The sequence below is a fragment of the Marmota flaviventris genome, chromosome 6 (genome assembly GCF_047511675.1).
Source record: "Marmota flaviventris isolate mMarFla1 chromosome 6, mMarFla1.hap1, whole genome shotgun sequence".
NCBI lineage: Eukaryota > Metazoa > Chordata > Mammalia > Rodentia > Sciuridae > Marmota > Marmota flaviventris.
In genome coordinates, this window is record NC_092503.1 from 100,905,305 (window position 1) to 100,930,409 (window position 25,105).

The 25,105-nt window shown below is 39.0% G+C and overlaps 1 protein-coding gene across 2 annotated transcripts in view; it reads left to right on the top strand.

The window, feature by feature from the left end:
* Elovl5 (ELOVL fatty acid elongase 5) overlaps positions 1-25,105 on the top strand; it is a 95,780-nt gene that overhangs the window by 3,673 nt on the left and 67,002 nt on the right. The window contains exon 1 of one of the 2 annotated variants that reach the window (XM_027938214.2): positions 5,469-5,641. The exons of the other annotated variant lie outside the window; for it this stretch is intronic. The gene's annotated coding sequence lies outside the window, so the exon portion shown is untranslated. Of the gene's footprint in view, positions 1-5,468; positions 5,642-25,105 lie in introns of those variants that run through there. 2 annotated transcript variants of the gene reach the window in all.

Sequence of the window (25,105 nt, forward strand, 5' to 3'; positions counted from 1 at the left end):
AGATGACATTTATGCATGAATGAATGAAACAAAAATGTAAGCCTTGGCAATTTCTGGGTTACATCATTTTAAGCATGGGGGAACAGTAAGTGCAAAGACCCTGAGGCAGTTTAGTGTTTGGTATATTCAAGGAATTAGGAGGAGGTTATTGTGGGTAGAAGGCAAGTAGCTTTAGAAAATCAGAGAAATGACAAGGCACTAAATCATGAAGGACATTATGGGCCACTGTAAGGACTTGGTTTTTCATTCTCTGGTGAGACATGATGTTGGTGGATGGTATTGAGCAAACATGTGATGTGATTTAGCTTTGGTTTTAACAGAAATCACTCTGGCAGCAGGGTTCCCAATAGACTATAAGAGACAAAGGCAGAACTAGAGGTCTAGTTAGGAGGTGCTCTGTTTTGAATAGGGCTTGTCCCTTCTGAAACACATGTTGAAATTTTTTGCTATATTGTGGTGGTGTTGGGAGGGGGGCCTTAAAGAGGTGGTTAGGTTGTTAAAAGGGATTAATGCCTTTATCACAAGAATGGGTTCTTATAAAGGGAACCCAGAACCCCTTGCTTTTCTTTTTCTTCCAAATGTGCTCACTTGCTCTTTAGCTTTTTCACCATGTTGTGGAAGAATACAAGATCCTCACTATATGCCTGATCTCCCTTCTCCAGAACCATAAGCTAAATAAACCTCTATTTATAAATCTCCCAGACTCAAGTATTCTGTGATAACCACTGAAAACAGACTAATACAGGAAACTATTGCAAAACTTTGGGGAATGATTGAGAGTAACTTAACGTAGATCATTGTAGTAGAGATAGTGAAAAGTGAACAGATTCTCAATATATTTTGAAGACTGAGTAATAAGATTTCATTGATGCATTGAGTGTAGAGGTGAGAGAGAGAGTTAAACATAACTGTAAGGGGATTGGCCTGAGAAACTTTATTGATAGAGTTATCATTTACACATCTGAGGAAGATCAGATATAGGGAGAAATCTAGAGATCATCTTTGATTACACTAAGTTTGAGGCACCTTCTAGACATTAATAGGCAGTTAAATATCTGAGTCTGGCATTCAGCTGAAAGATGTGAGCAGGAGAAATACATTTGGAAATCAGCAGTCTAGATGAATTCTGAAATTACCTTGAAGCCAATATAAACAGAGAAGACTGCAGACCCAGACCTCTTTCATTGCCAAGTCACTCCCAGAGTATTAAAAGGAAGTGGAAGTATTAAAAGGAAGCAGTATGGAGATTTCTTGGAAAGCTGGGAATGGAGCCACCATTTGACCCAGCTATTCCCCTTCTTGGTCTATTCCCTAAAGACCTAAAAAGAGCATGCTACAGGGACACTGCTACATCGATGTTCATAGCAGCACAATTCACAATAGCAAGACTGTGGAACCAACCTAGATGCCCTTCAATAGACGAATGGATTAAAAAAATGTGGCATTTATACACAATGGAGTATTACTCTGCATTAAAAAATGACAAAATCATAGAATTTGCAGGGAAATGGATGGCATTAGAGCAGATTATGCTAAGTGAAGCTAGCCAATCCCTAAAAAACAAATGCCAAATGTCTTCTTTGATATAAGGAGAGTAACTATGATCAGAGTAGGGACGAAGAGCAGGAGAAGAAGATTAACATTTAACAGGGATGAGAGGTGGGAGGGAAAGGGAGAGAGAAGGGAAATTGCATGGAACTGGAAGGAGACCCTCAGGGTTATACAGTGGAGGGGGTAGAGAGAGAGGAGGGGAGGGGAGGGGAGAGGTGGGGAGGGGGGAGGGTGGAGGATGGGAAAGGCAGCGGAGCACAACAGACACTAGTATGGCAATATGTAAATCAATGGATGTGTAACTGATGTGATTCTGCAATCTGTGTATGGGGTGAAGGTGGGAGTTCATAACCCACTTGAATCAAAGTGTGGAATATGATATGTCAAGAAATTTGTAATGTTTTGAACAACCAACAATAAAAAATTAAAATAAATAAATAAATAAATAAAAGATTAAAAAAAAAAGGAAGTGGAGAGGAAAAGGCTAGAGAATTCAGAAATAATACAAGTTGTTCATTCATTTGGTAGATATTTTTGAGCATCTGCCATTTGCCAAAAAATCCGCTGGGGAAACGACATGGCAGACCAGGTACAGGTAGGGCCTTTAAGTAACTGACATTCGTCAAGTTGAACACCAAAGGACAGGAAGAGAGATATACTATAGTACACATTGTTGAACAGAAGGAAGAGAAGGAGTGGCAAAGAAACAATGGAAGTGCAGAACAGATTCCAAGGTCTGAGAAGGAAAGGAAACTGTCTTTAATCTCCAGCTTATCCAAAGATATGCTGGGCCAATGGCAATCCCTGGCAGCAAGATAACAGAAAACAAAAATTATAAGAGAAGAAAGTAAGGTTACAGGAAGTGGCTGGGGGAAGGAGGAATGTAGGAACAACGGAGACTACATAGTGTCATCCTTAGCATAAAATAGTTTATACTTGGTCTATATTTTAGACAAACACAGGCTTAGCTCTTGTAAAAAGTTTGAAAGACAAACACAGGCTTAGCTCTTGTAAAAAGTTTCCTTACATCATGCAAATACTCCCAATAAAACAGCAGGTTTACTAAATAGATTGTATTCTAATGAAACTTTCAATTGTATTTTTTGTTGTTGTTGTTGTTCAACTGCAGCTGCTCTAACAATAGAATAATTTCCCCAGGATGATAAATACTTTCTTTCTCAAAAGCAACACTGAAGCAACCTTTAAATACACTTGGAGAAGTGTGTGCTGGAGGAGAGTTGAGCCTACTGATAAAAATTAAGAGTAAAAGGAAAAATGCTACCAGAATTTAAAAATAAGGAGAAAAAGAAAATAGTTACTTAATGAAGATAATTAACAATCATTTTCTGGGTTACTACCACAAAGATGCTATAAAGAAATAGAGAAGACTTACAGGGTTTTTTTCATTCACACTGCATCCTAGATCACATGATAGGTAGATTAAAATAACAGGGATGGCTTCAACTCTAGAATCACATGTCTTACAGTAACAAAAATACTTCCTTTGAACTCTATTATTTAGTGAGCATGGCATTAATTTGCAAAAAATGCAGTTAAAATTGAGGAGTCATTTGAATTGTCGTGTTTCTTGCAGTTTTACCCAATAATGCAAATTATGCTGAAATATGGAGTAACTCATACCATTGTCATGTTAGTTCACTCTGGTGTGTAAGATTAGTTATTGGGGCAGGGAAAATTTCCCACAAATTTCCGACTTGTGTATATTGGGAACTCTAGGTCTCTGATTAGAGGAAGAATGAGACCATGGCCTTACTAATTTATGTTCAAGAGGAACTAATAATCCTGGGATATGACTATCTGACAAAGGTTGGAACTATGGAGCAGGAAATGGAACCACCAGGGTGATGATGGAGTTGGGGAGAGGGAGTAAGAGTTAATTTACTTACCCAAAACATATTTATTGAGCTCTTATTATACACCAGGGATTATAATGTAGATCTGCAGATAAGTAACGTGCAAAATCTGAATTATTTTCCCTTCCAGTGGAGTTTACAACCTAAAGCAGTGGTCATTAAAGAGGAGTACATGTACCCCACGGACTGAGTGAGATGATATAGTCAGGAAATAGCTACAGTGAAGTGATAAATGCTGTAATGAATTCAAGGCTCATATCAGCTATCTGTGAAAGATATCTTTTAGGAGATGAGAAGAAAATATTAAAGCTTTATATCTATTTTAAAATAAAAACATTTAACACAATGTATAGTTTGATAGTTATATGATCTATAATTAAAAATAAAAAAATATATGTATTTTGATAGTATGGGCTTAAAACATGTTACTGATAGATAAAGACAAAAACAATTGAGTAGGGTGTTAAACTTGAGATTTTTGAAATCTTGTTAAATATAAGACTTATAGCCCAGCACAGAGTACATGCCTATAATCCCAGCAACTCTGGGCTAAGGCAGGAAGATCACAAGTTCAATGTCAGCCTCAGCAATTTAGCAAGGCCCTCTCTCCAAAAAAAAAAGCATATATATATGTGTATATGTATATATATATATATATATATATATATATATATATATATATATAGAGAGAGAGAGAGAGAGAGAGAGAGAGGGTGTAGCCCAATGGTAGAGTGTCTCTGGGTTTAATCTCCAGTACCACTGGAAAAAGAAAAAAAGTTTAAAAACCAGGAATTTAGTGTTACAGAAACTTAGTATGACACCTCTGGTCTTGTATTGTTGCACAGAGAGTGAAAAATACAGGAAATACCCAGAAATCTTTTATACCAACAAAATATGCCTTCAACATATCCCTTGAAAGAAACTTCTGTGTATTTGATTCCATTGTAGCATTTACCACTCTGTATTGTAGTTATTTTCTGACTCTATAATTTTAAAGGTCGGGGAATCCTTCCCCCAACCCCCCTTTTCCCCCTAATGCCTTGCGTAGTAGCTGGGAAGTTGCATTGAATGACTGTTAATAATCTCAATTATTTGTGTATGTTTGAATTACCTATTTGTAGGTAGTTTGTATACCAGTATTCCTATGGTAATGGTCCACTGTCTGAAGCACAGCTAGCAAAAGGTAATCATTAGTTTGTAAATATATAAAAGAATAAGTTTGCCTATATTAAACAATTGACTGTTTTGGGTCCTTGGACATGGAGTAGTAGAAATACAGCAAAAGGGGCACTAGAAGAAAGGCTAAATTTTGAAGGGTTGAAATGGGGGAAATTGTAGGACACTAGGATGATGAAGACCTTATATTACCCATACATCAATGAAAAACAGCCTGAGTATCTTTTAAGTGCTTAAATTTGCCCAGCTGAACAGCACCCCGCACACTACCATCATTCCTTCTTTTACAACGCCTTTGAAATAATTTTATACAGTAGACATAGGTGGCAGTACCTCTAAAAAAAAAAAAAAACTAAATCCGTAAGAAAAGCACGCAACAAATCTATCTAAAAGGAATTAAGGTTGTAACAAGAGTTTTGAATGGTTTTGTTATTGCTTTGTTAACTTCAGCCCTCTGCTCCAGTAGGTCTCCGTTGGCATTTAATTCTTTCAGCTAAAAACAAGAACTGGTTCCCATTCATAGTTGTAGAAAAGACCGTTATGAGGGTAGGCTTCTGCCGCTCAAATACTACCAAAGAATGTCACTGGCATTAAAAGAATCAGAGTTCAGGGCATTGGGAACTTCACTACTGCTATTGCGCAGACTCTGGGTTCCACGCAGGCTTATTAGGAAGAAAGAGGGCAAAATTGCCCGAAGACACGTGAACTAAGGGGGACCAACCCCGGCGTCTGCTCCCCACTGCATCAGATTCTGGAATTTACAATCACGAAAGTTCTATTGCCTGGGGATTGGCTCCGGAGCCCCATGACATCATAGCGCTTGATTCATTCTTTGGGCCCGGATTGGCTGGCCGCGCCATTGTGACGTCACTGTCAGCCCACGTTCTGATTGTAGATACCCGGCGCCTTCCTCTTCCCATCGCGGCGGATCCTCGCTACCGGCGCCTCCCTCCTACATCCTCTCTGCTTCAGCTGGCCAAGGGCTCTCCTGCCGCCGCCTTGCTGCTTCTCAAAGCTGCTGCTGTCCCTCAAGCCAAGAGGTAAGCCGTCAGCTCCAGGAAACTTCGCCGGGGCCAGCCGCTCGGCCATGACACCCTCGCGAGCGCGCGGCCGGAAAGCGGGCTGCAAACCGCTGTTAGGTCCCGAACCTAGTGCAGAGGAATAGCTGCCGGCTCGGCCAGAACTCCGCTCGCTCCGCCAGCCGGTCGCTCCTGGGGGCAGCCCGGCCCCTGGAGCGTGGACCCGGGGTGCGGGTACAGCGGTGGAGCGCACGGCAGCCCACCCAGCCACCCAGGTTGAGGTAGCGCGACTCGGGGGTTTCCACCGGGATGCTGTTGCACCTGTGTGGCCGTGCGAACCGCAGGCAGCCCCTTTTGCGTGCTGACAGACGCCGCGGAGGCTAGACACCGTGCAGGAGACCAGAGGCAGGATGGATATGTTTGTGCGCCCAGTTCTCCCTCCTTGTCAGACAGCGCTTTTCTTTAGGAGAAACAAAACCTGGATGATTCGCAGAGCCTATGCGGGGACGTGGGTCGGGTGAGCACCCTGCTGCCGGGTGCGTTTGCCCTAGCTTCGCGTGGGGCTCGCGGAGGGAGTGATGCTGATCCTCTCCGGCCTTTTTCTCTTCTTCCTTTGCCTCCGCCCCTCTGAGGAAAACCAGCTAGCTCGGGACCACTTCAGTTTTTATTAAAACCAGATAACTGCAGCCCTGGGATGAGGGTGATAGGAAAACCAGAGGGTGGGGACTCGCTGTCGACCTGGGCGGCCCTTTTAGGGAGTCCGGGCCTCGGAGAGGCGGGGAGGAAGGCGCGGGAGCGGCCCTCAGCCTGGGGAGCTGTGGGGTGCGTTTTGTTGTGAGTTATTAGGAAAAGTGCCCTTTTACTCCTTACATACCAGTGAGACTTCCCTCTTCTTTACTCGAGGTAGTAATGCCTAGAGCAAAAGTTGTTCTTTTTGAACTGTCTTGCAACCGTTCAGTGCTTTTGCACTTGGCAGTTTCCTCTCCTCCCAGTTAATTGTGAGTTAAAATCATCTTGCTCCTTGATTGCAAATTTAGAGAATGCATTTCGCCGAGTTTTGCAAGGGTCTCTGTGTGTCCTCTTTATTCGAATGTAGTGTATAACTTATGTGCTTGGCTGGATAACTGAGAGGTGTTTGATGGGGAACCAGCAGCCTTTTTTTTTTTTTTTTTTTTTTTTTTTAAAGCGGGACCCGTGGCAGGAAGCGTTTTATGGGGTTGTACGGAAAACCTAAGGTTGCTTGTTAGGTTTTGTAATTCGTTCCCCTAATTACTTGGCAGAAACCTGTTGGTTTGCACTTGTTTTGCTTGCACGTCTCAGCAGCACTTGGTGGTTCATCTACACATTCAAACAGATAGTTTTGCATTCGGTGGCTGTGTATAAACACTTTAGCTTTTATCTGCGAATGGGGACAAGTGGATCACTTTTCTAGTTAGCTCAGTCACTGACTGCTGGGGGTTCTCCAGGAAGGCTCTGCCCTTGGAAGAGAAACATTGCTCATTTTCCTTTTAGATTCTTAACCCAGTCATTGCCAGAAACTTTCTGTACTGTTACCTCTTTTTGTTTTTTCTATTCCATTCCTAACTTAAGATAAAAGGGAAAATATTATGGATATTAGATGGATAATTTTACAGAATCTGGGATAGAACTCTGCATAAAAGCGAAAGCAGAAAGCATATTAAAATTTGGTTGTCAAGATTTTTCAAGGAAAGTATCTCGTACCTTCAGACACTATCCTCATCCCTGTAACTCCATTTCTTTGTCTATCAGTGGGAGAGGGGGGTTCACATTGCATATTTATTATATGGATTTCAAGAGATGATACAAATGAAAGAGTCCAGCACAGGTCTGCCAAATGGTGATTTGATAAATGGTTCCTTTTCTTTCCTGGAGCTTTTGGTTAGAGACCTTAATTTTTGTACCGTTGATGTTTGAAAAAGTCTTTTTTTTTTTTTTTTCACTGCTTTCTCTTTTGCTCTCAGCATAATTGTTGCTTGTTCTCCTATTTTTAGAGGTGAGTACTTATCCTTGGATGTCTTAATTCTAACTTGAATTATACAAATCAAGGCAAAACTGTTTACCTTCCTTCAGGGTAACTGAGGAAGGTTGTAGAGTGTAAGTAGACACTTTTTTAAACTTTTTCCTTCCTGACATTATACTTTCCCTCTTCTGATACATTTTGTAATTATTTTTTTAAATTTCTTTGTATCTACCAATTCTTCTGTTACCAATAGTCTAACCCTCCTATTAGTTACCTATACTTTTCCTTGCATTTATTCTGTTTCTGGTACTACTGTGAAAATACTTACTAATGGTTTGTTTTCCACACATAATTTGTATAACCTCCCTGTGAGTTTTATCACCCCCCTGTTTTTCTTTTCTTCTTCTTTTTTTACACTTGAGAACTGAAGCCTAGAGATGTTAGCTGACTTTTCCATATTCACAGAACTTTGCCTCTTGCAATATACCTTCTCCTTCACCTGTCTAGGATTATTTGTTCAGTTTGCTATGTACCATTCACATACCTTGTTAAAAATCTAATTTTGGGCTTAAAGCTCCAACCTAAGCCATTCAAAATTAATATTTGTTGTCTCAGTTTTACCTAAAATCTGTTCCCCCTTTTAAAGCCCATACATGATTTCTTTTTTTATTAATCCATTAACTGTCAGTTATTTGTGTTTAGATACAAAGATGAATGACACAGTTCCTGATTCCAAAGGGCTTCCTGATTTAGCCTTTTTCACACACTTGGAACAAAGGGGTGTCAGAAGCATATTGCCTGGGGTACTTGTCTACGTGTATCTGGGAAAGCTTTATAGCAGAGCCATCCACATTAGGCATATCAGTTTCTTGAGCTGCTGAATTGGTCAGGATGCTTTTGGTGCAAGAGGTAGAAAGCCAAATTCAGTTAGGTTTAACCTCACACCTGCCCTGAAAAGTCCTTGAAGGCAGGACTTTGGCTTTGTATTTAAGAGTCCTCTTAGGTATTGGTTATGTTCTTAGGTTGATTTTATAAGATGACTGCCAGCAACTAACTGGACCTTCTTGGCATTACAGCAACACAAGAAGACTTTTCTTCCCAACATCTTCAAAGAGGGGCTTTGGCCTAGGTCTTGAAGAAACCTTTGGTTTCTTAAAGCAATAACTGGAATATATCTGATAATAGATTATCAGTAGATATCTGATAATCTGGGACCCATCCCAGAAGTGAGGTTGAATCTCACCTCACCTAGCTGGCTATTGTACCTTAAGGAAGAGCCTGAGGAAACAATAGAAAGTCAGCTACAGTGTCTTCTGTAAGGTCTTCCAGGATGTCAGTACCCAAACAGGTGACTGAATTGAATTAAACTGAAGTGAATGGACATTGAAATTTAACCTTGCATTTTGTAGAGGATCTTAGTTGGCAGGCATTGATAATGAGGACTTGTATTCTAAGCAAGAGGGAATTTGGAGAGCAAACAGGTACAGAATCATTGGGCAAGAAACAAGTAGCCCAGTTGGCTGAAGCTGAGAGGGCAGAAGTGGAAAAAAGGTTAGATAAGCAAGGTACTGGTGTAGTAATAATGGTTAACATTATTTACTGTGTGTGAGATCCTATATAGATCGTTTTGTGAGGACTTCTCAGTTATTTAATTGGTACTAGAACATTCCCACTTTACTGATGAAGATATGGAGACTCAGAAATTTTAGGTATTTGCCCAAGGTCACAAAGCATCCAGCCCAGATCATCTTGACTCCCTAGTCTGTTCCCTTTCCTGAGGTGTTTGCTAATTGAATATCACTAAACTTTTGAACCAGGAGGGTAAGTTATGAGTGGTGTGCTCCAGAAATAGGAGTTGTCAAAGTGTGTAAGATGGATCGGCAAGGACAGAGACTGGGAATGTAAAGAGGGGCAAGAGGCTGTTAGAAGTGACAAGGTCTAACCTGGAGCAATGGTCACACAGACTGTAGACAGGTGACTGTAGTAGATTGTGTTTAGGATAGGGCCTAGAGACCACTGGGACTCAAGGGCCAACCAGAGGAGGGGTATTCCAAGACTGGGTGGTGGAAGAGGCATGATATTTTAAGGATAGGAGTGACATTATAAAGACAGGAGAAAACTTTGAAACCAGATGGAAATATCCTAACAGCCCAGTTTAGATATTCAAAAAGGCCATTTCTTCTTCTTGAGTTTAGATTCCTCTTCTTTGTGGTTAGCTTCTGTCTTAAGAGGTTAGTTTTTTGGTGGTTCTTGTGTAAGTACACATTGATACTATATTTCATCAGTTCTTAAATGGTTTTCCACATTTTATCCTCTTGGTAGAGATGTAGCTTATAACCAACAGATCTTAAAATCACTGTAGGCATTTTCCAATGTTTTAATATTACTAAAAATGGGGTGCTTTTCACATCTTTGAGTTAAATGCCATTGGTGAGAAAAAGGAGAGCCCTAATATTATTGAAGTTTACACAAATAGTGTCTAGCAGAGCCAGGAGTAAGAATCAGTCTCCTGGGCTCCTTCCATCAAATGAGTTACCTCACATAATAGTCCATATAATAGATACTAAAGTACATACAGTCCCCTGATGCAGGATTACATAAAGCACATAGGTTAATCTTCTGCTTATTAAAACTGTAGTTGAAGAAGACTGCAAAACATGATTGTAGGTAGGGTGCCCTATTGTATAGAAACAGACTGTTGTTCTGGTTTCTTGTCCTAACTTGCTACCAACCATGAGAAAATCAACTCAGGGCATTGGTTTCTTTTCTTCAAAAATGGAAGATTAAAATTTCTTATTTTCATTTTCACCAAGAATAAATCCTTTGTTTCTGTTTGACGAGGGATAAAAAATGAAAATGGAGATCATTTAGGTCTTAGGTAGATGATGTCAGAGTTGGTGATGGAAATTGCAGTAGTAGAAGCAAACTGTCAATGTTTTTTACTATTAAGGGGTTAAAGCATAAGTGCTGAGGTTGATCTGGCATAGTGAAGCAAATTGTCACAGAAATATGAATCTGACCTAATTTTAAATTTCTGTAATGGGACCTCCCTACCCACCCAACCCCAATTTCAACCCATAAATGTTGCTGTTGCCAATTATTTTGGTTTCTTCTGGGCTCCCATTGACATATTTCCTCCATGGGGACATTTTTAGTTCATTTGTAGGCACTTGCTCTTAGAATTGTGTAGCCCCTAGATTTAAAATATTCATACTTGGTGATTTTTTTTTTATTTTAGAAAAACTAAGTTCCACTCTTGCCCCTTCCTCTTCCCTGCCAGTACATTTGTAATTGTTTTCAGGCAAAAGTATGTCTTAGTATTCCTTATATTTTAAGGGGCTGTGGCTGTGGCTCAGCAGTATTCCTTATATTTTAAGGTAGTCTTTTGTACCTTTTCTTTGATGTCCTTTTTTTACTGTCTGAGATTTAGGAAATTGTTTCAATTTTTAGTGCTGATACTGTTGTTTTTTCTGTAATTGAGAGAATAACTTTTTTTGGGGGGGTGGGGGGTGGGTAGTACTAGAAATGGAATGCAGAGGCACTCTACCACTGAGCTACACACCTCCTTGCCTTTTTAACATGTTTTTAAATTTCAAGAAAAGGTCTCACTAGGTTGCTGAAGCTGGCCTGGAACTTGTGATTCTCCTACCTCAGCCTCCTGAGTAGTTAGGATTACAGGCATGCACCTCTGTACTGCCTGAGAATAACCATTTTCTTGAAACATACATACAGTTTTAAACTATAATTCTTATAGTAGCTAACACACCCCTGTTAGCACATGCTGGTTATAAGTGCCATTTCTCCTAAGTTCTACCTTTGCCTTTTCCTTTTCTCCAAGTCAACAGTTTCATCCTGTCAGAACTAATCTTTTGTAAGCCCATACTAAACAGACCCTAATTAAAGCCTTGCTGCAGAATTGGCCTCTTAAGTACATATTTTTCTGAGTTTCTGAACCCCAGAGTGTACTGTTCCCCTTTTGCCTTGGCACAGCAAATGCTATTACAAAGTGATTGTTATGAATTTCTGCTTCCCCAAAGAATAGTTCTCAGGACACCAAATACAGTAATTATTCATTTGCTTCCTTGGGAGTTTGGGCAATGTGGTGTATGTCCCTAGGGGTGTGTTCAGGGTACCTCTGCTTCAGTCTGTGGCAGAAGAAACAAATTACTTTAATATTTACAGATCAGCTGTATTTGTTAGTTGATATGACCCCAGTGAGAATTTGAGTTTGCTTCTGATAGCACTTCTGAATATTTACCTGTTATGGATCTGAGTTGGATATAAGATACCAGCATCTATTCTTCTTTTAAGTAATGTAAGAAGTGGATTGAAGATGATGCCGTTCAGATTAGCAGCCACACATCTGTGTGGAGTTCCTCCTCTGCTACATAGGTCTGTGTAGACTTAGATAAATCATTCTTCTTCCTTGAGACTTCAGGCCATATCTAGAACTTGGAAATCATAGTACCTGTGCCCATTGGAGGATATTGATAGCATGAGTATTATGTATGACAGTTAAGTAGGGCATTGGCTAATTTCATTAACATGATAGAAGATACATCTTATATAAGATATTAAGTCATTATTTACAATAACGGAAGATTATAAGACTTAGAGAAGATATCCTTTAGAAGAATAAGTTGTGCTACACTTGGACAATGGAATACTTGGCAGATTTAGAAAAAAAATGAGACTGTTCTGTGGGATTCTGAATATAACTGTTCAGTGTCACATAGCAGGCACCTTTCCAAAGTACTCAACCTAAATTAATTCATTTTGTGCTCACAAAACCACATGTTGTAGGAATCACAGTTTTACAGATAAGGAAACTAAGGTGCAGAAAGGTTACATCACTTGTCCAAAGCTGCACAACTACTAAATGACAGAGTCAGGATTCAAACCCAGACAGGTGGGCTGAAGTCTGCTTATAGCCACCCTGCTCTTTTGTAGCCTGTCAGACCTAAGTAGTCATGTGCATGTGCAGCCTTGGGTTCAGAAATCAGAAGAAACAACTAAAAGTTGAGTTTCTTATTCATCATTACATTCTGAGAGGTTGATAGTACAAACAACACAGGGCTTTTGTGGATAGTAATTAAACAAACATTTAGACAAAGAGAGCTGGTAGAGAATAACATTTATGATCAGTCCTTGAAAGGGGTGACCTTTTGTTTCCTGCCTACTATTCTTTTGAATATTGTGAATATAAGCTGCCTCGTTTTTGGACATTAGAAATGCAGAGCTGGTGATATTAACTCTGTGATAGAGCACTTGCCTACCTTGTACAAAACCCTGGGTCCTATCCCCAGCACTGGGAGTGGGTGGGGGATACAAACATAGAACTCTATTGGTATGAGAAATCATGTTTAAAAGTCCTGCCTCCAGTTGAGTAGCCTATGGAATCTAGCATTGGTGTCCTTACGTGGCCCCAGCCCTATCTGGGTTTGATATATAAGGTGTGTAAAAGACCTAAGAGGTGTGGGAAGGGAGGGAAGGGTGTCCAAAGCTCCTAGGGAGAGCTTTCATCTCTAGGTCATCTAATTTCCTTTGGGTGGAGGCGTAAGTCATATGAGTATTTTGGAAACACCTACCAAGTCATTCTGATACAGACCCTGTTAAGGGCTGCCATGTTGGGCCACAGTGTTCAGGGTGTTGGATACCTTTCCTGCCTTTAGTTGTCTCAGGATTCTTAGACTCTTTCAGAACTGAGTTTTCTTTCTGGATAAGAGTAACTAGTTCTCATTAGATGGTGATGGCTAAAAATACCGTATTTTCTAAAATTAAAAAAAATTACAATATTTACATGATGTCTTATATATTAACATGGAATCTGACCAGGTGATTATACCCTGTTGACTTTAGCCACCTTGTCTAGAAAAGATGAATGTATGATTACTAGGTTGTGTTTGCTTTTAAAAAATTCCACATTTTTTTGGTACATTTTATTCATGCTTCTCCCTCCTCATTTACCTCCAGACCTAATCAACAATTATAAAATTTAAATTTTTAGATCCTGTTCAAAAAAAGAAATGTGTTTTTGTGTTATATTCCTTGTATTACACAGGCTTGAGTTAAAATCTTTTTAAGACATTTACACTGGGGGGAGGGTGCAAAACTATATATTAATTACATTTCTAAACCCTCTTTTAATTTCAGCCAAGGCTGTAATAATACTGCCTTTGTACATTTTGTTACAAATTAGTTTGGAGAACATGATAATTTATTTTGAATATTCAAGTGATCACATAGGTTATGAAACTGCAGTCAGATAAGAATTATAAGTAGCTGCCCATAGGAAAATATGTTGCTTAAAAGCCTCTTGACTATTTGTCTCCCAGCTATTTGCAGCTGCAATGTGTTGGTTCAGATGTTTAGAGTATGACGGAGATAGAGCCAGCATCTCCAAGCCAGTCTTTAAGGGAGCCATTAGAACATGTGTAGTATCTCCATGTCTATTATCTGCATTGTTTGTCAATTGTCTTCTCTACACAATGCTCCCTACAAGCAGGTAGTTGTCCTGTGAAACAGGTGGAAACTTCTCCAAAGAGCCCCATAAAGACAGAGTCTCAGGACCTCCATGTTTCTCCAGGACAATGCAGTGGTAGTTTCATTTTCAGAGCAGCTTTTGTTTGTTTGTTTCTTTTGCAAGGAGTAGGAGGGTTTGGAATGAGCTCAGTGACCCTGAAGAAAGTTGGCTCTGATTGTAGTGACAGTGAGATAGGTGATTGTCTTTTTTCTTTCTTGGTGCCAGGGATTGAACTCAGGGCTTTGTGCATTCTAGAATGGCAATGCACTTGACCACTGAGTACATCCCCAGCCTGACTAGGTGCTTTTTACTGAGCCATGGTAGAGAGTTCAGGCTTGAGTTTACCGTCTTTTTGAGAAATGAGACTGGCATATTTTAAAGGGACTCGCATAATTCAATACTAAGGTAAATAGTTGCAAAGTACAGTTGGAAGACCAAATTTCACTAGCTCTTCTGCTTACGACATCTGCAGGGTTCTATCCACTCACCCATTGTCCATATCAGATGTTTATTTCTGAGAAAGTAACCATATGTTCTTCTGAGTTCTAGATTCATAACTCCTCATTAGCTAGGTTTACCTGGATGCCCCACAGACCTTTCCTATTGGCCAACATGGTCAGGATCATCACTGTTGATCAGTTTGTTCAAACCATCATGCTGGAAGCAATGCTTTGGTCCTTTTCTTTCATCAATCATTTTCATTCTTCAAGTGAGAATGACCAGTGCTTTCATTTCCTTGATTCCTAAGAATTTGTCTGGCATGTTTATCTCTTATCTCAGTACCCACATACTGTCTAGCAGGTGGTGTAGGTATTTAGCAATTAATATGCATAATTAGTGCTCTAGATAAACATGTACCTTTCAGATATTATCGGTTTTGTAATCTGCACTAGTGGCTGTGTGAAATTGAATATGCCTTGATAGCCTGAGATATGTTATACTTCACGAGTAGCTTAACTGGGCAGTAGACTCTGGCAGGAGTTTCCATGCTTCCAGCCTGAAGGAGTAGAACGCTTTAGATTGCTAGATGCTCATTCCACCTACCCAGAAACAGAGAGTGATGTGCTTATTTGCATATTACCTTATAGAATTTTAAGGTAAAATGTGCCAGTGATAGACTACTCTGGTGGTACTATGCCCACGAAAGGAAATAAGTCAATTCTGGTGTCTAAGCACCCAAGTATTCCATGAGTAAAATAATAGTGGAAACCCACTCTTTAAATCTCATTTTGATTGAAAGCAACATTGAGCTTAAAGTAGATCACATACATGGAAAAAGCCTGTTTCAGTAGCCACTTGGCCATTAATTCATTGATGGCTTACAATTCTGTGTACTGCTTTCTGCTAAGGAACATAGATACTGCAGAGACATGACAGTACACTTAGCAACAAAAAGATGATTCAATAGAAAAGGTGACAGTTTTTACTTGAATCAGTAAATAACTAATTACTGATACTGCAGATGTTGACTATGTATGTTGCAGTTAGGTTTGGCAACAAATGATGGGGAATTCCCCAAATTAATAGTGGATCAATTATAGGATCCCCAAGTGTGTGGTAGTGTGCTGGTAAATGTTCTAGGGTTGGTTTAACCCTTCGTAAGCTGCTTCTAGCTCACTATACATCAGTCTTAGTGTGTGACTTCCATCTTACAGGTAGCAGAATGGGAAAAGAGACAGAAAGTAGAAGGAACATGAATGGCACTTCCTTAAAAGGGAAATTCCCTGAAACTCCTCCTGTGTACTTTTGCTTATGTCTTATTGGCTAGAACTTGAAAATGTGGCCACATGAAGCTGCAAGAGGCTAGAAAAATTCCATCTTTTCTTTCCCTTCTTTTTCCCTTTCTTTCCCTTTTTTTCCCCTCCTCTTTTGCAGTTCTGGGGATTGAACCTAGGACCTTTTGCATGTTAGGCAAGAGCTCTGCTACTGAGCTACATCCCCAGCTCCAAAATTTTGTCTTGATTCTGGGTATCCACGTACAGTTAACAGTTTTGCTGCTGTGTATATTGGGTAACAACCCATAGTCTGTACCACAGGCAGGGACAAGATCTGAGTCTCCACCCACCTGGAGTCTGGAGGAGGGTGCTGACAAAAGGAACAGATATGGATGATGAAGTGACTAAATTTGTGGTAGAGTAATGAGAAGTGCCATGGAGCAATCAGGAAGGATACTGCAGATTCAGGATACTGAATCTGTTTGGTGGAAAGAGGAAATGGGCAGGTGTGGGCGATTGAGGAGCACGTGAGGAACCTGACAGCCAGGGAGGAAAACAGAGAAGCAGGAGCCTTATGTAAGCATAGGGAACAACACTAAGGAGTCTGTACATTTTCCTAAGAGCCTTTAACTGGCTTTGGGCAGGTGAATAACCCAGAAATATGCTTTTGGGGTCAAAACAACAAAAGACTGAAGGCAGGAAAGATCCATTGGGATGGGAGTGTATGAATCCAATTGAGACATGATCGTAGCCTTAATTAGATAGTGTCTTTGGGGATTGAGAGAAGTAGATATAAATCCTATAAATCTCATAGATCTTAGGGACTGGGAAAGAATTTAGAAATAATTTGGTCTACCTTTTCACTTTACATATGATGAAACCAAGTTTAGAGTTTTAAATGGCTTGCTTAGGGTCACACAGCTAGCTACAGAGCAACACCAGAAACTCCTTCTCTTTCTAAAGTCTTTCCTTTACTGTCACTATCCAGTGATCTAAATTTGGGGAAGCGGCATTGTGGACATTTTGGAGAAAGCATAATTCACTTCTGGCAGGGAAAGCAAGACAGCTGTGGAAGGTGGGTGATGTTTAATTGGGATAGAATGGAGAGGGCAAATTACATGAGGATCCGTGGGGAAGAAGCTCAGGGTATTTTGGGTGCTCCTTAGATTTGTGATCTGTGTATAGTACTAGAGTACTTCTACGAAGCAGTGTAAGATAATGCTGTAGACATATTTTGAAACCGTGAAGGGCTTTACTATAACAGTAAGTGGTTAAGTGGGCTAAGGATGTACCCCAGGGGCAGAGCCCTTGCCTAGCATATGTAAGGCCCTGGGTTCAATAATCCCAGCACTGGGGGAAGCAGGGAAGAGGTAAATGATTTAAACTTAATTCTCTCTCTCTCTTTTTTTTTTTTTTTTTGGTACCGGGGATTGAACTCAGGGCACTCAACCACAGAGCCACATCCCAGCCCTATTTTGTATTTTATTTAGAGACAGGGTCTCACTGAGTTGCTTAGAGCCTTGCTGTTGCTGAGGCTGGCTTTGAACTTGCGATCCTTCCTTCTGTCTCAGACTCCCGAGCTGCAGAGCCACCGTGCCTGCCTAGACTTAATTCTTTAGCAACAGGAAGCCAGTTAATATTTGTTATGAAAGGACTAATGCAGACTTTTAAATAGTAAGATCTGTATTTATTAGGCAGTTGCCTTTCACAAGTTGGTGGCTGTGGTCATCAGAATAATCAGAATAAGCGCCCCCCCCCCCCCCCCAAGAAACCAAAAAACATACCCGTCTTCCCTAGCTTTTCTGTCTTGGAGCCAACCATAAAGAAATTCCCTGACCTGCCTCATCTGATAGCAGATCCTAAGTTGCTCATTTCCGAAGGGGTCCTGCCCCACACCTGAAAGGAAGGAATGCAGCAGAGGCAGGCCAAGAAGAATCTGAACAGACAGGCCTTGCTGGGTTTCCCCACTCAGCCTATTCACATGGACTATACTCTTTTTTGTCCAGTCACATTTCTACACTTGAAGCCTCCACAAATCCCAAAGAACAGGTTTCCAGGAGTTTTGCACAGCTGAACCCAAGGAGACTATATTATTATGTAACTAATATTATATTAATTATATTAGTCCATTTTCTGTGGCTTTATCAAAATACACAAAACTGGGTCATGTATAAAGAAAAGAGGTTTGGGGTAAGGATATATCTTAGCTTGCCTATTGTGCATGATGCTGTAGGTTTGATCCCCAGCATTATAAAAATAAGTAAAGAAAATTTAAAAGGAGAGTTTTTGTTGTTGTTGTTGTTTTTATAAGAGGTTTATTTATCTCACAGGTAGAAAATTCAAGATTGGGTGGCTACATTGGTTGTGCCTCTGGTTGAGGTTTCCCTTGGCTGCCTTGCAACATGGCACATGATATCATGGTGGGAACACATGCAAGAGGGTGAGATGAGAGGACAGAAAACCAGTTAGCAGGGAAGGGAATGCCCTGCTCTTTTTATAACAACCCATTTTCACAGGGTCCCTGAAAGAAGTGCATCAGTCCTTTCTGAAGGCAGTGCCCCCAACAACCTAATTACTTTCCCCTAGGCTTTACACTTCTCATATTGATACCCTGGAAACCAAGCTTCCAACACATGAACCCTTGGGAGACAAACCACATCCAAACCGTAGCCAATGTCTGTGTCCTAATCCCCAATACCTGTGAATGTGTCAAGTTATAGGCACAGAAAAATTAAGGCTGCATATGGAATCGTGTGTCCCCTGCCCCACATATGGATGAATTCTTGTTCACCTTCCAGTGAGCCTCCTTGGGTTCAGCTGTGCAGAAGCTCCTGGAAACCTGTTCTTTGGGATTTGTGGAGGCTTCAAGTGTAGAAATGTAATTGGACTAAAGAGTATGGTCCATATGAATAGGCTGAGTGGGGAAACCCAGCAAGACCTGTCTGTTCAGATTCTTCTTGGCCTTTCTGCATCATTCCTTCCTTCCAGGTGTGGGAGAGGACCTCTTTGTAAACTAAGGATCTGCTATCAGATGAGGCAGGTCAGGGAATTTCTTTATGGTTGGCTCCAAGACAGAAAAGCTAGGAAAGACGGGTTTGTTTTTTGGTTTCTGTGACCTGCTTTGAGAAAGAGAAATTGTCCTTGGGCAGGAAAAAAGGAACAGATGAAATGGTGTCAGGGGTGTGTCAGAGGGAGACTTTGCTTTCTGAGGCCTGAAGTGCCCCAACATTACAGCAAAAGACTGGCTGTCCTTTATCATTCTGAAGCTGCTTCAAGAACCAAGGGCAAAAAAACAAATACTTTAACCTCATTGTTCTAGTGATTTAGAAAGGGCAGTGGAACATATAAGCCAGGAATTACAGAGGAAAACCAAACTACATAGTCACAAATTGCTTAATGGTGATGCTTTTCAGAAATGCATCATTAGTGAATTATATAATTATGTGAACATCATAGAGTATACTCCCACAAACCTAGATAGTATAAGTCAATGAAGAGATACAGGAGATGTAGCCAAGAGATTGTAAGAGATGGAAGAGGCTGCTGCCAGTGTAACATAGTACATGCATTGCTTCATATTGTATGCAAAAGGGGTGTACTCTAAAATAATAAGTATAATGCAAATCTATAAACCAGTAATATAGTTATTTTCCTTACCAAGTGTTATGTACTTACATGATTGTGTGCTTTTACAAGACTGGCAGTACAGCAGGTGTGTTTATACCAGTATCAACCCAGATATGTGAGTCTAGAACTCACACATGGCACTAGGACTTTATGACAGCCATGATGTCACTGGGTGATTGGAAGTTTCTGGCTCTGTTATGTTTAGTTCCAGTATGTTCCTTTGGATGGACCCCCTTTGTATGTATGGTTTATCATTGACTGAACAACATTGTGGTAGTGCATGACTGTGTACCACAATATCACACCTACCTTTTTTCCTAGTGTTCAACCTAAATTACTTTTGCTGCAATTTTGAATTGTATACCCTTGAGCTTTTAATGCATAAAATATAGTAAGTTAATACTAATTAGTAAATTAAAATGAACTAAAAACAATTCTGTAGCTTTCCCTTGCCTATTTTTCCCAGTGCTACTGGTCTTCTTTCCAGAAACATCTCTGCTTCCAGTTCCTTTGTCACCTAGTCTCATCTGGTCACAGGCTCTGCTGAGGGTAGTGATGGTTGAAGCCCAAACTACACTTTATGGTGTACTGGAAAAGAGGAACTGGAAGCTACTTGATATAACATTTTTACATGTTTTGCAATTCCTGGGTTTTATAATTCCTTTCTTCTTCATAATTAACTTGGCTATAGTGATTAAAGTTAGACTCTGTATCCCTAGAAATGAGAAATGAAATTATTTTAGAGCAACTTTGGCACTGGAGATTTTTTTTTTTTTTTTCTGTGATGTCACCTTGCCCCTCTCCTTCTCCTACCTTTTCTTTTCTTTCATTTTTTTGGCACTGAGGTTTAAACCCAGGGAAGCTTTTCCACTGAGGTGTTTGCCAGCTCTTTTTTACATTTTTCATTTTGAGACAGGGAAGTTGCTAAGGCTGGCCTCAAGGTTGCACCCTTCCTCCTCAGCCTCTTGAGTAACCGGGATTACACCACCATGTGTGGCACTGCTTTGCCTCTCTATCTGTCTGTTGATGCTGTTTCTCTCTGTTTGATCATTGTCCTGCCTAAGGACATCTTCACCATGTAATTTGAATTTACAGGTGGAAAGGATTTTTCAGTGAAAGCTGTACTGCATGTAATTTAAAAAATTTAAATCCTATAAAGATGTGAGATATGACTAATAAATGAATGACTTCCATAGCCTTGCATGAAAACCACTTTAATTGCAATTATCTTTACTTATGTTTCACCCTCCAGGAAGGGAATAAGGATGAAACAAGAGGTCCCATTCATTCTGAGTTGACCAGCTAAACTTTCTATTCTCTTCCCTTTGACTTGTTGTGTGCTGAATTGTGGATTGTCATTTACATTAGTCACATCTCTATAAGACAAAGCCCCCAAAGCATAAGCCACATGCAGCATGACTGAGTCATGATATGGGGAGGAAAAGATGGGTCAGTTCTGTTCTTCAGTGTTTCAACTGTACTATCCACTGTGAATAGTCAAGATTGTTTTTTTTCTTTATTTAAATCAAGTTGTTTTAGATTGTATATATGGTTCATAAGCATTTCTCTGTATTGTTTTCCAATCTACAAAAGGCAAACAGAGAAAACATTTTGTAGGGAGAGACCTGCAAAAGTCTGTGTGGCTGTGACCTGATGATGAATGCTCTGAGCTCTAGTCAAAAGCACTGAGTTTCTTCATATTCAGGGGGATATGTGATTACCCTTATAGCAGGTAGGTGTGGAGCTTCATTGAAGATTTCTTCTCATTGACACTGCCCTTTTGCAAAGAAATACTTTTCCAAATCATGAAAAGTGTGCTCCAACAGGTCAAATGTTATTTTCAAATTCTTATTTTGGAGAAGGAAAAGTCATGTAATTTCCTATCTTACTTATTAATTTGTTCATTCATTCATCCATTTTTCTCCCTCTTTCCTATCTCCTGCTTTGTCCCCCTGCTATCTCTCTTCATAGGTATGTGTGGATATAAATGCTTGAGCATTTATGCAGAGATTGATAATTAAATCCATTCTATTTGTAGTACTGTCTAATGCAGTTTAGCCTCAGGAAACTTCACTGAGAGTGTCCTTATTTGGAAGGGGAGTTGGTATCATGCTTTGGCTAAAATAACTGTTTTTATGCCCACACAGTAATGTGAAACTCAGCTCACTCTTGTTTGATTGGTTCTTTCCAATTTCTCTTAATATCACACTACATATGTGATAATTTGATGAGTTAGTAGGGAACTAATTATCTCACAAATACTTTTAATTATAATGAATTTATTGTAAGTTTGATTCAATATTGCTAGCTCATTTTCAAAATGATGATTTTAACAAATTTTAAGTATTAAGTGTTCTGTTTTTAAACTGTGTACTCCAGGTTTAACTCCTGAAATATAAAGACTAATATTTTAGGTGCATTTATGATATTTATTTTTAAGTATGGAAGGTAAATTTATGTTCTTTTTAGAAACAAAATGTTTGGGGAGAAATTCTGTACATGGTTCTTAATACAACAGCTGTGAAACTTCTTGGTCTTACGACCTGTACTTTTAAAAATTATCAAGAGCTTTGGTTTATGTGGATTATATCTGCTGATATTTACCCTATTGGAAATTAATTTTAAAATTATTTTAAAATAAAAATTTTAAATAATTACCAATACATTTTAAGTAATAATCCATTATCTGATAGCATAGACAACCTATTTGTGAAAACAAGCAATGCTAGGTGTTTTTGCCTGTCCCTTGCATTTCTGGCTTAATGAAAGACAGCTGAATCCTTCATCGGCTTCTGCAAACCATTGAAATATCACACATCATGATATTTCTCTTTACATGCTCTTTTCCATGGTGTAGAGCTGAAAATAAAAAGGTAGTATTATGAAAGTTGCTTTTATCTCATCAAACTCCTGAAAAAGGCCCCAGAACCCTAAGGGTTAACTGGATTCCACTTTGAGAATCCTTCTGCACATAGGTTCTTTTCATTGTATTTTAAAAGACCACCCCCTTTTAGTTAGCTATTAAAATATCATTTTTTTTCCTTCTTATTTCAGCAGCTGTTGCTTCTTGTTTTCTTGAGTATGACATAGAATATATGTATGTCACATTTGGACTTTACCAGGTGGACTGGTTTTGGTCTTTTTATCAACATGACTGTATCTGCAGGCTACCCTACTTAGGTGGGATAATCTGTAAAAGTATATTCGTGCCTCTCACTAACACTGGTTGCTTGGTTGGGCTCTATTAGTACTACAGTGGTCAATTTTAAAAGTACAAATATGAAAGGAGTAAAGGAGACTTTTAATGTAGCCATAACAGTTTTTTAGATGTTCATTTTACTTTTTATATTCATCTCTTTCTCTTTGATATCTTTGCTTTATAATATTTGGGCTTTTGGGGTTGGCTGTCATTTGGAGTAGTTTTAAAAATAGCCAGTTTCTTTTTGGTTCATGCATGTTTTTTGTTCAATACTACTTGACCTTTTCTTCTACTGTTGGTGTTGGACAATGCCTTTGTTTTAATAAAATTTTGCTGCATCATGTCCCACATCTCCATCTTGTTTTATATAACTATTTAACTCTTAATGTGTTACAGAAGATTCCTCTAGTCTTTTTGTGTAACATCTGATGGTGTAGAGCTCTACTAGTCTCCCCTTGACTTTACTCTGGGGAATTCTTTTGAGATGTTTATAACCTTGGATTTTGTGGTAATCAAATTCAGGTGTCAGTACAGTGAGCTACTGTATTTCTAGATACTGAGATTTATAAATGGAATATATTTTTTAATTAATTTTTAAAAAATTTATATGACAGCGAGATGCATTACAATTCATATTACACATATTAGAGCACAATTTTTCATATCTCTGGTTGTATACAATGTGTATTCATATCAATTCATGTCTTCATACATGTACTTTGGATAATGATGACCATCACATTCCCCCATCATTTCTAACACAATGCCCCCTCCTTTCCCTTCCCACCCCTCTGCCTATTTAGAGTTTGTCTATAAATGGTATATATTTTGCATTGTCCTGTGTAGTGGTCACTAGTTAAATGTAGTTATTGAGCACTTGAAAAGCGGTTAAGGTAACCGAGGAACTGAATTTTTAGCTTTATTTAATTTTAGTGAATTGAAATAGCCACAGTAGCCCCTGTCAAGGGTATCTGGAAGGTTCTTATAAAAATTTTTAGTTGATACATAATAATTGTACATGTTCATGGGATACAGTGTGATAATTTGATTATGCATAACATGTAATTACATATAACATGTAATGATAAAATTGGCTAATTTGTATTTTCTTATGTTAGGAACCTTTGAACTCCTCTTTTTCTAGTTATTTTGAAATGCATAAAAAATTGTTGCACACTGTAGTCATTCTACTGTGCAATAGAACACTAGAAGATATTCCTCTTATCTAACTTGGGTACCTGTTATCTTACTTGTCTCTATCCTCTTATCCTCTACTCTTCACAACCTCTAATGACCAATATTCTGTTTTTACTTTTATGAGATGAACTTTCTTAGCTCATTCATGTGAGTAAGAACATGTGTGATACTTATCTTTCTGTATTTATTTTACTTAATGCCTTCTAATTCTATTCATTTTGCTGTGCATGACAATTTTATTCTTTATGGATGAATAATATTCTATTTTGTATATATATCATATTTTCCTTATCTGTTCATTTGTCCATGGGTACTTTGGTTAATTTCCTGTCTCGGCTGTTGTGAATGGGCATGCAGATATCTTTGACATAATGATTTTATTTTATTTTATTTTTTTGGTGGTAGTAGTGGTACTGGTCGGGATTAAATCCAGGAAGCTAAGCAGGCACTCTGTCTCAGGCCCCTTGACTGACTTTTATGTATATACTCATTAGGGGATAATATGAAAGTTCTATTTTTAGTTTTTTGAAGAACCTCAGTATTGACACCAACCGTGTTTTCTAGTAATAGCTATACTGACACCCACAGTGTATTGGAGTTCCCCTTTCTCTCCATCTTCACCAGCCTTTATTTAATAATAGCCATTCTAGCTGGGGTGAGGTGATATCTTGTTATAGTTTCCCTGATGGTTAGTGATGTTGAACATTTTGTATACTTGTTGATTATTTTCTTTTGAGAACTGTCTGTTCAAATCATTTGCCCACTTTAAAAAAAAAAATTATAGTTGCAGATGGGCAGAATGCCTTTACTTTATTTGTTTATTTTTCTGTGATACTAAAGATCAAACCCAGTGCTTCACACATGCAAGGCAAATGCTTCTCTGCTACTGAGCTATAGCCCCAGCCTGCATTTGCCCATTTTTAAACTTGGATTATTTGGTTTCTTGTTGCTGAGTTATTTGAGTTCCCTGGGTATTCTGGATATTAATCTCTTGTTAGGTGAATTGTTTGCAAACATTTTCTCTTATTTGGCTGATTGTCCTTGACAACTTTTTTTAAATGACTCATTCTGATCTGAGTTTCTTGGCAGGTTAATCTTCATCTATTCATTTTTAACAGGATTTTCTTCTCTCAGTCAATTTTATATGTATTATAGCAGGGAGGTTTTACTATCTGCTTATTGCTGGAAATGGAACTAGAAAGATATAGGAAGTGAAAAATTGGAGGCTCTTCATATTGGCTGT